This window comes from Prinia subflava, chromosome 3, assembly GCF_021018805.1.
Source record: "Prinia subflava isolate CZ2003 ecotype Zambia chromosome 3, Cam_Psub_1.2, whole genome shotgun sequence".
Taxonomy (NCBI): domain Eukaryota; kingdom Metazoa; phylum Chordata; class Aves; order Passeriformes; family Cisticolidae; genus Prinia; species Prinia subflava.
The window spans coordinates 65,797,531-65,810,340 of NC_086249.1; the positions used below are offsets into that span (position 1 = coordinate 65,797,531).

The 12,810-nt window shown below is 38.3% G+C and overlaps 1 protein-coding gene across 1 annotated transcript in view; it reads left to right on the forward strand.

Moving 5' to 3' along the window:
- GPC6 (glypican 6) overlaps positions 1 to 12,810 on the forward strand; it is a 727,192-nt gene that overhangs the window by 328,269 nt on the left and 386,113 nt on the right. The window lies entirely within an intron of this gene.

Sequence of the window (12,810 nt, forward strand, 5' to 3'; positions counted from 1 at the left end):
TGAAACATTCCTATATGTTTCTTACTCACTGCTGTTGTAGAATGCATTGATTTTGGCACGTGGTTTCAAGCCTGGGAAAAATAAATGTGGTTTTGGCTGAAACAGGGAAACATGAAGATAGCACTTTGTAGGAAGTGTTTTCTGTAGCAGGTGACACCTTCATCTGCAATGATACTTCTGGCTTTCCTCATCTCCCTTCTCTTACTCCTTACATCCTCCTCTCAATTCTCTCAATTCGCACTGTTTCCTCAACTTGGTGCCTAAAAGAGGGCAATGGAGAGTCTGTTTTGAGTATATTTTTTTCTCATTATGTGCCCTTTATTGTGTGTTTCCTTCTCATGCAGTATTTGGGGTTAAATAACAGACAGAAAAATACAGCTGACATACAGGCTCACTTTCCTATGGAAAAATGATCTCTAATGGGTAGCTTTCAAAGAAGGCAAAGTCAGGAGCTGAACCTTAAGGGTCCCTTCCCACTCAGGATATTCCGGGCATTAAAAGTAGGGTTATTATCTGTCCATGATTTTGGTTTTGGAAAAGTAGAGGAAAGAATGAAGATACTCAAGATAATTATCAGTGGAAGTACGACATTCACATATTGCATGTCTCACAGGACCCACAAGAAGTGGATATCATGCTAAAGCAAAAGTACTAGTACCAAACAGTGGAACAGAATATCAGAGATTTTTTTTTTTTCTAAGTCGTTGTGAATAAGTCTACTGCCTATCCAGAAAAAAATATCTTCATTAAGCTAAAGAAAACTTCAACATGAGACCGAAATTAGCAGAAACATAATATTTTGTCACTTTACTTATAATGTTTGATTTAGCTATTTCTTGGAAATTCATGTTTTCTGGTTTATGTGCAAGCAGACTGAGAATCTATGTTAAGTTTCCCCAATTTTGTGAAATGCAATTTTTGTTTGTCCTGAGGTTTTTATAAAATTATAGTTAGATGATAATTACTAACTTTTAACCAAGGTAGCATTAAAACAACATGTGGGATTACATTTTCATTGAACTGCATGCAAACTGACTATAGACATCTCCCAAAGATCACAGGCTTGAAATCATTTGATTTGACATAATCTATGCCTTTCAAAATGACTGCTTCACTCATTCCTTTGAAAAAGCCTTTATGTCAGAGGAGGCATCTGATGTCTTTTATCATAGAATCATAAGAGCATTTGGGTTGGAAAAAATCCTTAAGATCATTAAGTCCAAAAATCTAGCATTTAGGGTGTGTGAAAGAAAATGGCAGACCTGGATCCTCTGATCTGCGTATTCTCTGAGCATTTAATTTCATATTTCCCAGGTCTGGAGTAAAATCTTCTTGAAGCTGAGTCTTGCATTATCAGAAACATAAAGCATATGGGGCCATGAAGTGATGTCTCTGGAAACCTGACTTAGTAGCACTGTATGCAGATAGCAAGATTTCCTTTCAGTTCCTGAACCCTCAGAACAAAGAGCAATGGAAGTCTGCAGTGCAGATCATAATAGAGCATGGCATTTCTCCATGGGACCCTTTCAGAGCTTATCCTTTTTGGTGCAAGGAGTGTGTGAAATACACAGTGTGCTTGCACATTTCATGATTATTGTGCCATGTAAAGAGACAAATCTTAACCAATTTAACTTATATAAATTTTAACCTAGCTAACCAATCCTAATTAATTTACTGCCTGCTGTAGAGCATTACACAAAGGAGTCCTCCAAAGTCACCCACACTTACCCACTGCAACCTTGAACTTCAGCTGGAAGTTGAAGAATTCCTGAGGAACTCTGCATTGTGCCATGTCCATATAGACCAAGTCACCTGAGAACTTAAAAGTCAAGACTCTAAGCATCTACTAAATGTACAAAAAATAAATTTTCAGAGCCTGTAATTTTGACTGAATGTGGGCAGATCTATGTTTGCAGTGCCAGAAATTGCTCACTGGCACAGAGGCTATGTAGATTCTCTTCCATGTCCTTGCACTAGGCTGGAAGTGGGATCTTTGTTTCCAGTTTCAACTTTTCTTCTGACTTCTAAAATTATTTCTGCCCTCTAATATTTTGTCTTCCATATCATCTTTTGGGGCCATTCTTACCTGCAGTGCAGGGTCTGTCTGCCAACTCTCATTAAGATATATTTACTATCATTTGTAAGAGTGCAACTGTGCCATTAATCCTCCCTTGCAGTGTGACCTCATTTGTATATTTGAGATGGTGCTGCTGCTGTTGCCAGTGCTTTCCTCCTGAAGGTGACAAAATGCCTTGAAGATGCTAATGAAGTACAAGTCCCAACACCCCTGCATGATAATGAGATAACTTAATTCTGCAGTATTGATGGGAAAAGTTCAGGTGCAGAGGGGCCTGATGATTGTCTCCAAAGGGCATAATATTTTGAGATGTAATAACTTACAGGGCAAGATTTGAACAAAGCCTTCTGTGTAACACTGTTCACTCCTATCGTAAAAAGATACTACTGTGGCCCATTTTAGATATGAGAATGTTTGTTTTCTGCTTTTCATGTAATCTGCAAATTCAAATGTATATCAATATGCTTTGAATTGTCAAAAAATTAAACCTATTTCCATAATTCTTCTTCAGTCTAACTTAAAAGAAATTACATAAATCTTGGTGGCCTCTCCATCTGTGGAGATTTTCAAAACCTCGATAAAGACTGGATAAAACCCAGAGCCCCAGAACCTTATCTGACCTCATGGCTGACCTTGTTGAGTAGGAAATTGGACTAGAGAACTGAATCTCCTTACGTATCAATGTTTTTGTGTTGTTTACTATTAGAAGTTGCATGCCCATGACAATTACATACATGTATTATTAGCATAGTATTGTGTGTAGGAAATGAATATTTAAAATAGGGTTAATGGAGAATGTATTCTATTTATTGTTATAGAATACCATAACACTAGAACTTCTTTGCCTTATTGTAGAACCTCTCCTGCATTAAATAAGCATGTGATTTAATTATAACTAAAATGTTTCCCAATGAAAACAGAAAATTGTTATGAAAGCTGAAACTAGAGGATGGCTCAGAATCTATTCTGGGTACCTGTAGTGTATACTTTCAAGTTGATTTTAAAAAGATTAGAAAATGGAAATCAAATTACAATTCATGATTGCGTCCATAATAATTGTAAAATATGTTTTATCTGTGAAGTTTCAAGAAGTTATGCAGAACATTTTTATAATGAGTGTAGATGAGTTTGCATTGGGTATAAATTTATCATTAGCTTACATCATCCAAACTCTAGAAGCCTAGAGACTTCAGCCTAAATACCATATCCTTTCTGCAGATTAATGCATTAATTGGCACACAGTGTACACAAGCTTATTTATTTAATGAAGTCTGTGATGGTCTCTGTGGGTGAATGCACACATTAAATATTGCAAAACACGCCTAATACTTTTTCTTCCTTTAATTCATAGAACTTTTTTGTGTTAATTCTTGATTATTTTCTGAACTCTTCAAGCTTAAAGCAGGGCTAATCCTTAATAAGGGAAATCCAGGGAACCTCTGGAGTCAAGGCTGTGCCCTCTGTTTCTCAGCCTGACTTGCTCTGTGTCAGTAGGGAACTGAGAAGAAACTCTCTTGGCACCCTGTGAAGTTTCAGCAGATGAGGATGCTGCCCTTTGTATTTAAAAGATTATTTCACCTACTGCCTGCATAGGCAAGCTAGCTTAAAAGTTGGCTGTCTGAGGGTGAATAACTAGATCCAGGCTCTTTTGAAGGTCTTTTCACAAGCAGGAAGACAATGACCTAGTGCCCCCATTTGAATGTGCAGTTCACAGTGCAAAACTGGAGCCTGTCGATCTAGTGAGAAAATTCTGCCGGTGAAGATTGCTGCAGAAATCAGTACAGAGACTGCCAGTACAGTAGCTTACTCCAGAAAGTAAAATAAAGGAAAAGTTAAAGGAACAAAAATGTTGTATCAGGACAAGCATGTGTTGCCAGTTGTTGTAGTATATTACTTGCAAAACTTTATCCAGACTTCAGACTCATTTAGTGGTCACTACCTGTATGTAATATCAGAATTTGTTTGTTCTTCAGTGAAGGCCTGTAAAGCAGAGCATCCAATAAGATAGCAGGAAAAAAAAATAGGCTGACTCTGATATATCTCAACTTCATCATCCATCCTCAGATGTCCAAGTAAAAGCAGAGAGCATTATCTGATTTTGTTTATACCAGAGAGTATATTTAGAAGAGCTAAAAGAGAAAAATTGAATGCAACAGGGTTGTCTCCTTTGATTTTACTTACATGAAATATTTATAACTTGCATTCACTTTGTGATTCCCACTCATGTTGAAAGCGTACAACTTAATACGGATGTGAAAGGCATAGATGTTAGTATTTGTCATCTTGTGAATGGACCACAGTCACATCTGAAATCTGACCTCCTGCCTGTTGTCTGGTTTCTTAAGTGGAACTGTTGTGGGACAACCCTGCATACAGAAAAATAATTGAAATACTCTAATTTTTAGCATGTCTGATGTATATTTGTTATTTCAGTAATACTGACAGGATTGTAAATATAGTGGATAAGCACAGTCCAGATCAGGGCCATACAGCTGTGGCCAGCAGGAAGCTTCTTTTTCCTAAAGGAAGGTGTTTGGATGCTGTAGCTCCCCCAGTCAGGGCGTGCTTCACTGCAGAAGGTCCATGCCATGCTCAGGCAGTGTACTGACTGCCCAGCTTGGATACCCTATCCTGTTCATTAGATATTCTGTGAGTACATCAGGACAATATGGATATTAGTCTGCAAAGAACACATGCCTCAACACTTAACAGACTTTCAGGGTCAGGTCCAATTAACTTAAAACCCTGGTGGCAGCAAGCAAGAAACCTGTGTTGGGGCACTGACCTTGAAGTGGTTGGCTTCACAGCAAGATTTAACAATTTTTTTTTTTTTCCACAGTGGAGAGCAAGATAACAGGAGGTGAATGCAATTAATGACAAAATTAATCTTCAGCACAGATTCTCTTTAATATTTCTTCTGGTACAGCTGCACCAGCCCAAAAAAGGTTTTCTTCTACCACCTCTAGTTCTCCTCATTTTCCATGCTTTTGGCAACTGTGTTCTTCTGCCTTCCCCAGATTCTCTATTTTGCCCTTCCCTGCCCGTGGGGAGGAGGCCTAATGACATTCATTGGAAGCCCTCTGGATTTAGAATATGCAGCCTGAGCAGCCTCCTAACTCCTGGTTGTTTGGTAGATCTTCAGAGAGCAGACTAAGAAAGAACAACAGGTAACAGAAACCACTGGTCTCCATATTCCCTTTCTGCAAGGTATTTGGTCCCCACCTCAGACTTGGGCATTAGAGGGTTTTGTTGGGATAGGGATGACTTGAAAAAGTCCCTTCATGGATCTGATGTGAAGGCTGTGCAACCATATATAAAGATCCTGTGATGGCGCATGAATCTCTCTTACTTTTTTTCTGTAGCAGCCAGCACTTACAATACAGATCGATAAATTTCAATTAGCTACAGGGGCTTAAAATAACCAAGCTTAAAAACTGTAGAGCAGCTTTTAGCACTTCCCTTTGTCATTTTTTATCTTAAAAAAACTTAGTGAAAGTGAGGTAGAAAGTATTAGTATAATACTAATATTATATATTAGTACATTATATATACTATACATGAAAAATTCTTCACTTGGTTTCTTTCAGTCTTTTTCACTAGTACAGTCTTGGTTTAACAAGACACCAATGTGTTCTTGTAGAAAACCAGCATGCAACAAGCAAGCTGTTCTTTGCAACCAGCTGGTGCATTCCTGTTTTCTAATGGGATTTAACTGGAGATCAGACTACACATGGGCTGAGGTGAGGTTTTACACATGATACTGTTGGACTTTCTGCCATATCAAATAAAGCTGCTATGAAAGGTTAAGCAGTGACATTGCATATGTGTTGCTGTGAGAAGAGATTATTAAAGGAATAGAATAGGAGAAATAACCAAAATCTAACATTTACTGAGATGGTGGGTGACATAAACTCAAATCTTTTATTTCATGGCTACTGAGAGCTTGCATTTGTATCCTGGTCATACCTCTGACTTTAGGGACATTCTTATGAAATACTTTAGAATTTATCTTTTGAAAATTGATACATGGACAAGCGTGTCTTGCAACTAATTTTGTTCTGTGTTTTAGAGCACCAAGTTTATAGCTTGGCATCCTGCTCTTCATGAGATTTCCATAGTCTAATGGATCTGAGCATCCAGAGACTTTCAAAGGAAGTAGGTTTCAGCACAATGGAGAAGGAGAACTGGTGGGGTGGGGAATTGTGGTTTCTTTTTTTTGTAGAATGGGAAACTTTTCCTTCTCAAGATTGGTCTTCATTGGGACCTTTCTCATTTTTGTATCCCACTTGAGTTAAAAAGGCAGAAGCTTAAATAACCTATAGTAACAACACTGGTACTTAATTTTTGTTCCTATTCTTTCCACTTGAATGTGTGTCAAAATTCATGTAAGTTTACCATATATCTACATAAACTTTGGTATGTAGAACAGTGGATCAGATCCAATCCCTTCTGAGTTCTCATCATGATCCTGTAAATTTAAAATGATCCTTTGTTCTTAACAGGACTTTTTTGAAAACACAGAAAATAGGCAATAATTTGTTGACATGGATGAAGTACATTATATTGATGAAATATCTATATTAGCTGGCAAAACTGACATCAGCAAGTCACACATCCATCCTAATCTCAGGTGGTAGCGGAAATAAAAGTGACATGGTGTACTTTCCTGTCCTTACCCAAAATTCATTCCTCACATATTTTCAATGGCTGTGTCCATTAATATCTACTGTTGTTGCACACTTTCCAAAACACTGGTCTCAGTACACTGCTTTCCATTTTTAATAACCCACAATTAACTGAATCATCAGTCTATCTTCTAATGTTCCCTTTTCTTTGTTAAAAACATGCATATTGATGTGTTATTTGTGGTATGGCAAATATTCTGTTTCTGAGATGCTCTGAATTGCCATGCTGGGTGAAGCACCAGTTGTTTAGAAAACAAGCTCTGCCTCCTATTGCAAAAAAGCCAGTTACACAAAGAACTGCCTGCAATGTGTGGATAGAGGGTCAGTGATCAAGCCAAACTATACCTCAAATTTATGTCTCAGAAACTTTACTATTAATAATTTTTACTGTCAACTTTTAATACCAAAGAAGAAAATACAGCACAGTGCTTTAACACACTCCAGAACACTTTATTAAATAGCATGGCAGTATGCTGTTGTAAATTGAGGTCAGGATGAAGGGTAGCAGCACTTTACAGGCTTAGGAACTCAGTATTTCGGTATACTGCTGGGATAAGAGTCTCTTTTCCAAGAGTGTTTGCAGCTGGCAGTGTGTTGTGGCTTAACCTCAGCCTGCAAATAAGCCCCTGAGAGCTGCTCACTCACTCCCCCACCAGTGGGATGAAGGAGACAATCAGCAAGGTCAAAGTGACAAAACCCATGGGGTGAGATAAAGACAGTTTAATAGGTAAAGCAAAAGCTGTGCACGAACAAAGAAAAACAGCAAATTCTTTCACCATTTCCCATGGACAGCCATGTCCAGGAAAGCAGAGTTCCATCACGGCTTGTGGTGAATTGGAAAGACAAACTCCACCACTCCAAACATCCCCCGTTCCTTCTTCTTCCCCCAGCTTTGTATGCAGATCATGATGCCATATGGTGTGGGATATCCCTCTGGTCATTTAAAGTCAGCTGTCACAGCTCTGTCGCCTCCCAGATCCTTATGCACCCTCAGCCTCCTCATGAGTGGGGTGAGAAGAGAAAAGGCCTTGGCTTTGTGCAAGCGTTGCTCAGTAATAACTAAAGCATCCCCTTGTTACCAACAGTTTCCAGCACAAATCCAAAACACAGCCCTATACAAGCAACTGTGAAAAAAATCAACCCTATCCCAGTTGAAACCAGCTCACACTGCAATCAACAACTCCAGCTTATTATGACAATGACAATAAGAATAATAATAAAATTTTAAAAAAAGGAAGAAGTATTTATCAGAGATATAGGTAAAAACAATGATTTTGTTTATCTCAAGCAATAAAGGCAGCCAAAAGGGATCCCTGGGACACCTGAGGGAAGAAACTCTAATGCTAATTGGCATGATTTAAAAAGATGACTGTTATTGCCAACAGTCTAATTAAGTCATTATCTCCCCAATGTTGAGGCAATCACACCAGTTATAATTTTAATAGATGGATAACAAGGTATGCCTCAGTGTACAGACATACATACAAGAAGATAGGCTAGAAGAAAGTGAAAACAGCTTTCTAATAAGCACATTTTGTCTTTTTATGAAACACCACTCCTTAATATTATTTGTCTGGTGGATGAGCTTCATTATATTTTATGCAAATATGTAGTAGCAATTTGTCATGAGGCCACAGAAAACCAGCAAGAGAAAACAAAACTATCTACATATTCTTAATTTCACCATTTCTCAAATTCAGAAGTTTATATTTTTAGAGAAAACAAGTTGTTGTCAAAGGGAAAGAGTTTTGTGACTTTTTTCCTCCCCATACCATACGTTTGCTTTCCAGCAAATGCCCCTATATTAAAGAGCTCTCTCTGGTGTTCACCCAGAAGCTGTCAAAGCTGTAAGAAATGCATTTACTTAAAGATTTACTGCAATGCTTTCCTCACATCTGTTCTGAGTACACTTCCCACTCTGAAAATGTCCTATCAGTATCATGTATTTTTACTAAACTATTTAACAATGCCCTGTAATGTATTACCCCTGCTTTGACCAACCTTTTTGCTAAATCATTTTTGCTTCAAATGAAGAGTGAAGGAATGAAAAATAGACTCTATATAAAAATATTTGCTACAACTCAAAATACTCATTGTCATAAAGGATAAGGCTTCGAGAGGGGAGAGCCTTTAACTTTGGTAAGTCTTTGGAGTGCACTTTGCTCATACAACACTATGATGCTGAAAGTGGCAGTAACTTTATTCCCATTAAAGAAGAGATCTCCAACCTTGAAACGGGATTTTCTTCTTCTTTACAAGGGTTGCTCATGTCCTGTGCAGCCCTTCTACTGCATACTTTGCTCAACATTTGTCAGGAAGGGGACAGATACAGGCCTCAATACCACTGATATTCTGCCACCCCAAAAGAGAGCATTTCATCATGGTTTGTTTATTTCTTTGCCAAAAATGTTGATGCTTGGAAATCAAGACTCTGTCTCCTTGTGTCACTCAAGGAACAAATATCTAAATGAGAAGGGGAGTAGCCAAAAGCTCCAATGACGAGATGTTCTCACTCTGTGTAGATATCAGAGATTCAGTCTTTACTTTGACTCAAGGAAGGTAGAAACAGAAATGTTTACTACTAGAGACGTATAATGTTTCTGTTTCCATATTTTTATATGTAAAATTATGAGAGGTCAATTTCAGAAATTCTAAGTGGTCTTATTAAACTAGAGGAAAAAAAGGTGGCACCCTTAAAAAGACTGAAGTTTAAAATTAAATGTTTAATTCTAATATCCAGTTATTTTTGTTTACACTTTGTTTTGAGCAGACCAATGTAAAATTACTGAAGATGAGCTTTTGAAAGACATCTCTTGTTTGCTTAGCTGTTAGCTGCCAAGAGATCTAGCAAATTTGATAGAATTAATTTGCTTTCATGACATTACTACAATTTATCCCTGGGTGGGATAAATGGGCTTTAGAAAATGACACTGCCAGGAATGGATTAAGACAATTAACTTGCATAAGGAGTCAAATCACTGACCTCTCCTTTGCTTCACCTCTCACGATTGCCACAATCCACTGGTAGAAAGATGGAAGTGATAACCTTTGCAGAATAGAGCAGATGAGTGCTCTTGTACAGAGAACAGCTTTTGAGGAGTTGGATTTCACGTGGGTCACTCCAGGCACAATTTACTGCTGTCTACTGCTACGGCAATTTGCATAAGGGAGATTTTTATACAGCTTGTTAAAACAAGTGTAAGGGAATCACTGTCAGACAGGAGACTACACAATGGGAATGTTAACAAGCCAGCAATCTGTCATTTGCTCTCTGATAAGTTTTCCTAGTAATCTTAAAGCATAAACTAGTCATAACGTACTGTGTAGAGAATAAACAAGCACCACTATCTCTCATTCCACACAAATGCCTCCAGCTCTGGAAGCGTAGCATTGCTGTAAAAAGGAGCCAGTAAGGCAGAAGCCATGGCCATGCAGTTGTTCTCCATGTCACTGAAAAATTTGCCGGTGTGTTTTGCTGGTGCCTTCAAAAGGAGAAGGACAGGACAGGACAGGACAGGATGGGAGGAGAGTTCTGCAACTGCAAACACATTCAGAAGTCAGGGTTGGATTTCCATGAGGCTCCCAGTTCTAGAAGTGTAAAAACATGCACAATGGGGATGAAATAATAATCATTTTAGCAGGAGTTAAAAAAAAAAAAAACAAACCACAGCTGGATGTCAGCAAACCATTTTTAACCCTTGATGTTAATATTTTCCCTGTAGATAATGCATGTGTAACAGAGGGATGCAAAAAGTTACATGCTTTCTGATATTGGAACCATGGAATGCGATGGCTGATTAAGGAAACATGTCTGTACCTCATGTAAGGTGAAATTTGTAAAGATTTCTTTTTGGCTCTTGTGTAGGGCTGTAATTAATTTCTTTTTAGTTTAGAGAAGGGATTGAGCTACGACTTGAATCTGACAGTTCTGATACTCGTAGTTGAATATCATGACGACTGCTGAATTCTGACTCCAGGAAACAGTTTCTCTGTTTATTGAGAATATATGTCTGTTCTGCTGAGAGGAAAGTTCCACTCTTTGGGCGAAGGAATCCCTCAGCTTTACTGCAAGTTCCCTGCCTGAGTGGGCCCTCGGTGGCTCTAGAGCACACCTGTCCTGCTATAGTTTTGCTTACCTGACTGCTCTGTAGTGAAACGCATTTTCTTTGGTGAGCTTTTTACTTTATTCATCTACTCAGAGGAGAGCCATCCTCCTCATCAGTGCTGTCACTGCTCCCCTGCCCTGGGACTGGTGTTCCCAGTCCAAGTCTCCAGCTGGAGCAATGCACACCTTGTGCCGTGTTAGCTGCACACACCTGAACCAGTCAGCATGTAGTATGAGTGGCCGTAACACAGAAACAAAATACTTCCCTACACCAAAGAAAATTCTAACTTGTCATTCAAAGTTAAACCAAGGCTTCTTTCACTTATTTCATGCTAAGGTCTGGAGATAAAAAATCTTGGACTTGAGAAAGGAAGGATATGAAATCACACTAATCAGTCACCATGAACAATTCCCTGCAGCTTTCTGGTATGGGCAGCACTTGTACTGTGTTTCACTCATCTCATTGGTCTCCTAGATAACCCACCCATTGCACTGCCTGGGTGCACTGCAGCTCTGTCCTTTCCTAATCGCACTTTGGAGTTTAAATGTGATGTGCAAACGTGGGGAATGGGTCACTTACTTTTCAGAAGTGGTCTAATCCAATATAGCCACCTTAATGAAATGCCAGGTACATTGGTCCTGTCCATAGACTTAGCAGATTGTAGGAAAATATGACCTTCTATAAAAAGCTGTCTAAATTATCTTCCTGGAGCTTGTATCTTATTAGTGATGATTAAAAAGCCAAAGAAGTATTTTTGAGGCTTATTTTTTTCACAGAAGTTCTTAATTGGGAAAGAATTAGAGCTCATGCTTATATTATTCTTTGTTCAGTTAAGCCTGTAAGAAGTCACTCATATCCTAGATGATTATTTTCAAGGACAAAACTTCTACAAAATAGCACTTCAGAAAACAGGTTTTCTGGACTGTTATTAAAAAGTAAAAATACTGCCCGTTCTTGATAAGGGGACATACTTTAGCCAGTACCTAAAAGACAGTATTAGCATAATACCTTCAAAATATGCAAAGGGTTGTATAGACATGCAATAATTATTCTGCCTTGGAAACTTAGAAATCTGCCTGGTTGCCAACAAATAAGGGTCAGAACAATACACTATGCCCAAGGATATGTATTTATATATATACATTTGCATTTTAAAGTTACAAAAATTTTCATACACTTCAAAGATGCATAATACACATCTAAAATGATGGAGTTTTTAGAGTATATAAGGTAATGCAATTTAATTGCTACAGTTAAAATACAGGCTTCTTTCTGTAAGAAGTCTAGTTATGACTGTGGCCTACTCCTTAGTTTTTTGTTTTCTCAACTATTGACATCAAGTTGCACCAGGGAAGTTTCAGACTGGATGTTAGGAAAAAATTCTTCAAGAGTTGCCAAGCACTGGAATAGACTGCCCAGGGAACTGGTTGAGTCACCATTTCTGGAGGTGTTTAAAAATGTGTGGATGTGGCACTTGTGGACACAGTTTAGTGGTGGACTTGTCAGTCCCTGGTTATCTGTTGGACTAAATGATTCTAAATATCTTTTCCGACCCAAATGATTTTATGATTTTACTAATATTTCAGTTGTCACCATTTGTACAGTGCCTAGAATAGTCAGGGCCCCTGCTCTGGAGGTATTTAAGCACCAGGAGAATTTATATAATTATTCATGGTAATTATAGAAGATGTATGCTTATGAAAGCACAGTGCAACCATTGCACAACACACGACCAGGGCACTGCCAGTGGTAAAACAGTAACAAACAAATGGGGCAACAGCCTTGTTTTAATGTACTACATTATGAGATGTGAAAGATAAGCCTGAGTGCAAGTAGATAAACAATCCAATACTCCACTGGGATGTTGTGTTTCAGAGACAGAGTGCAGAGCAGATCCTTCGAGATAAGAGTCATCTCATCATATTTCTTGGGTCTCAGCAGA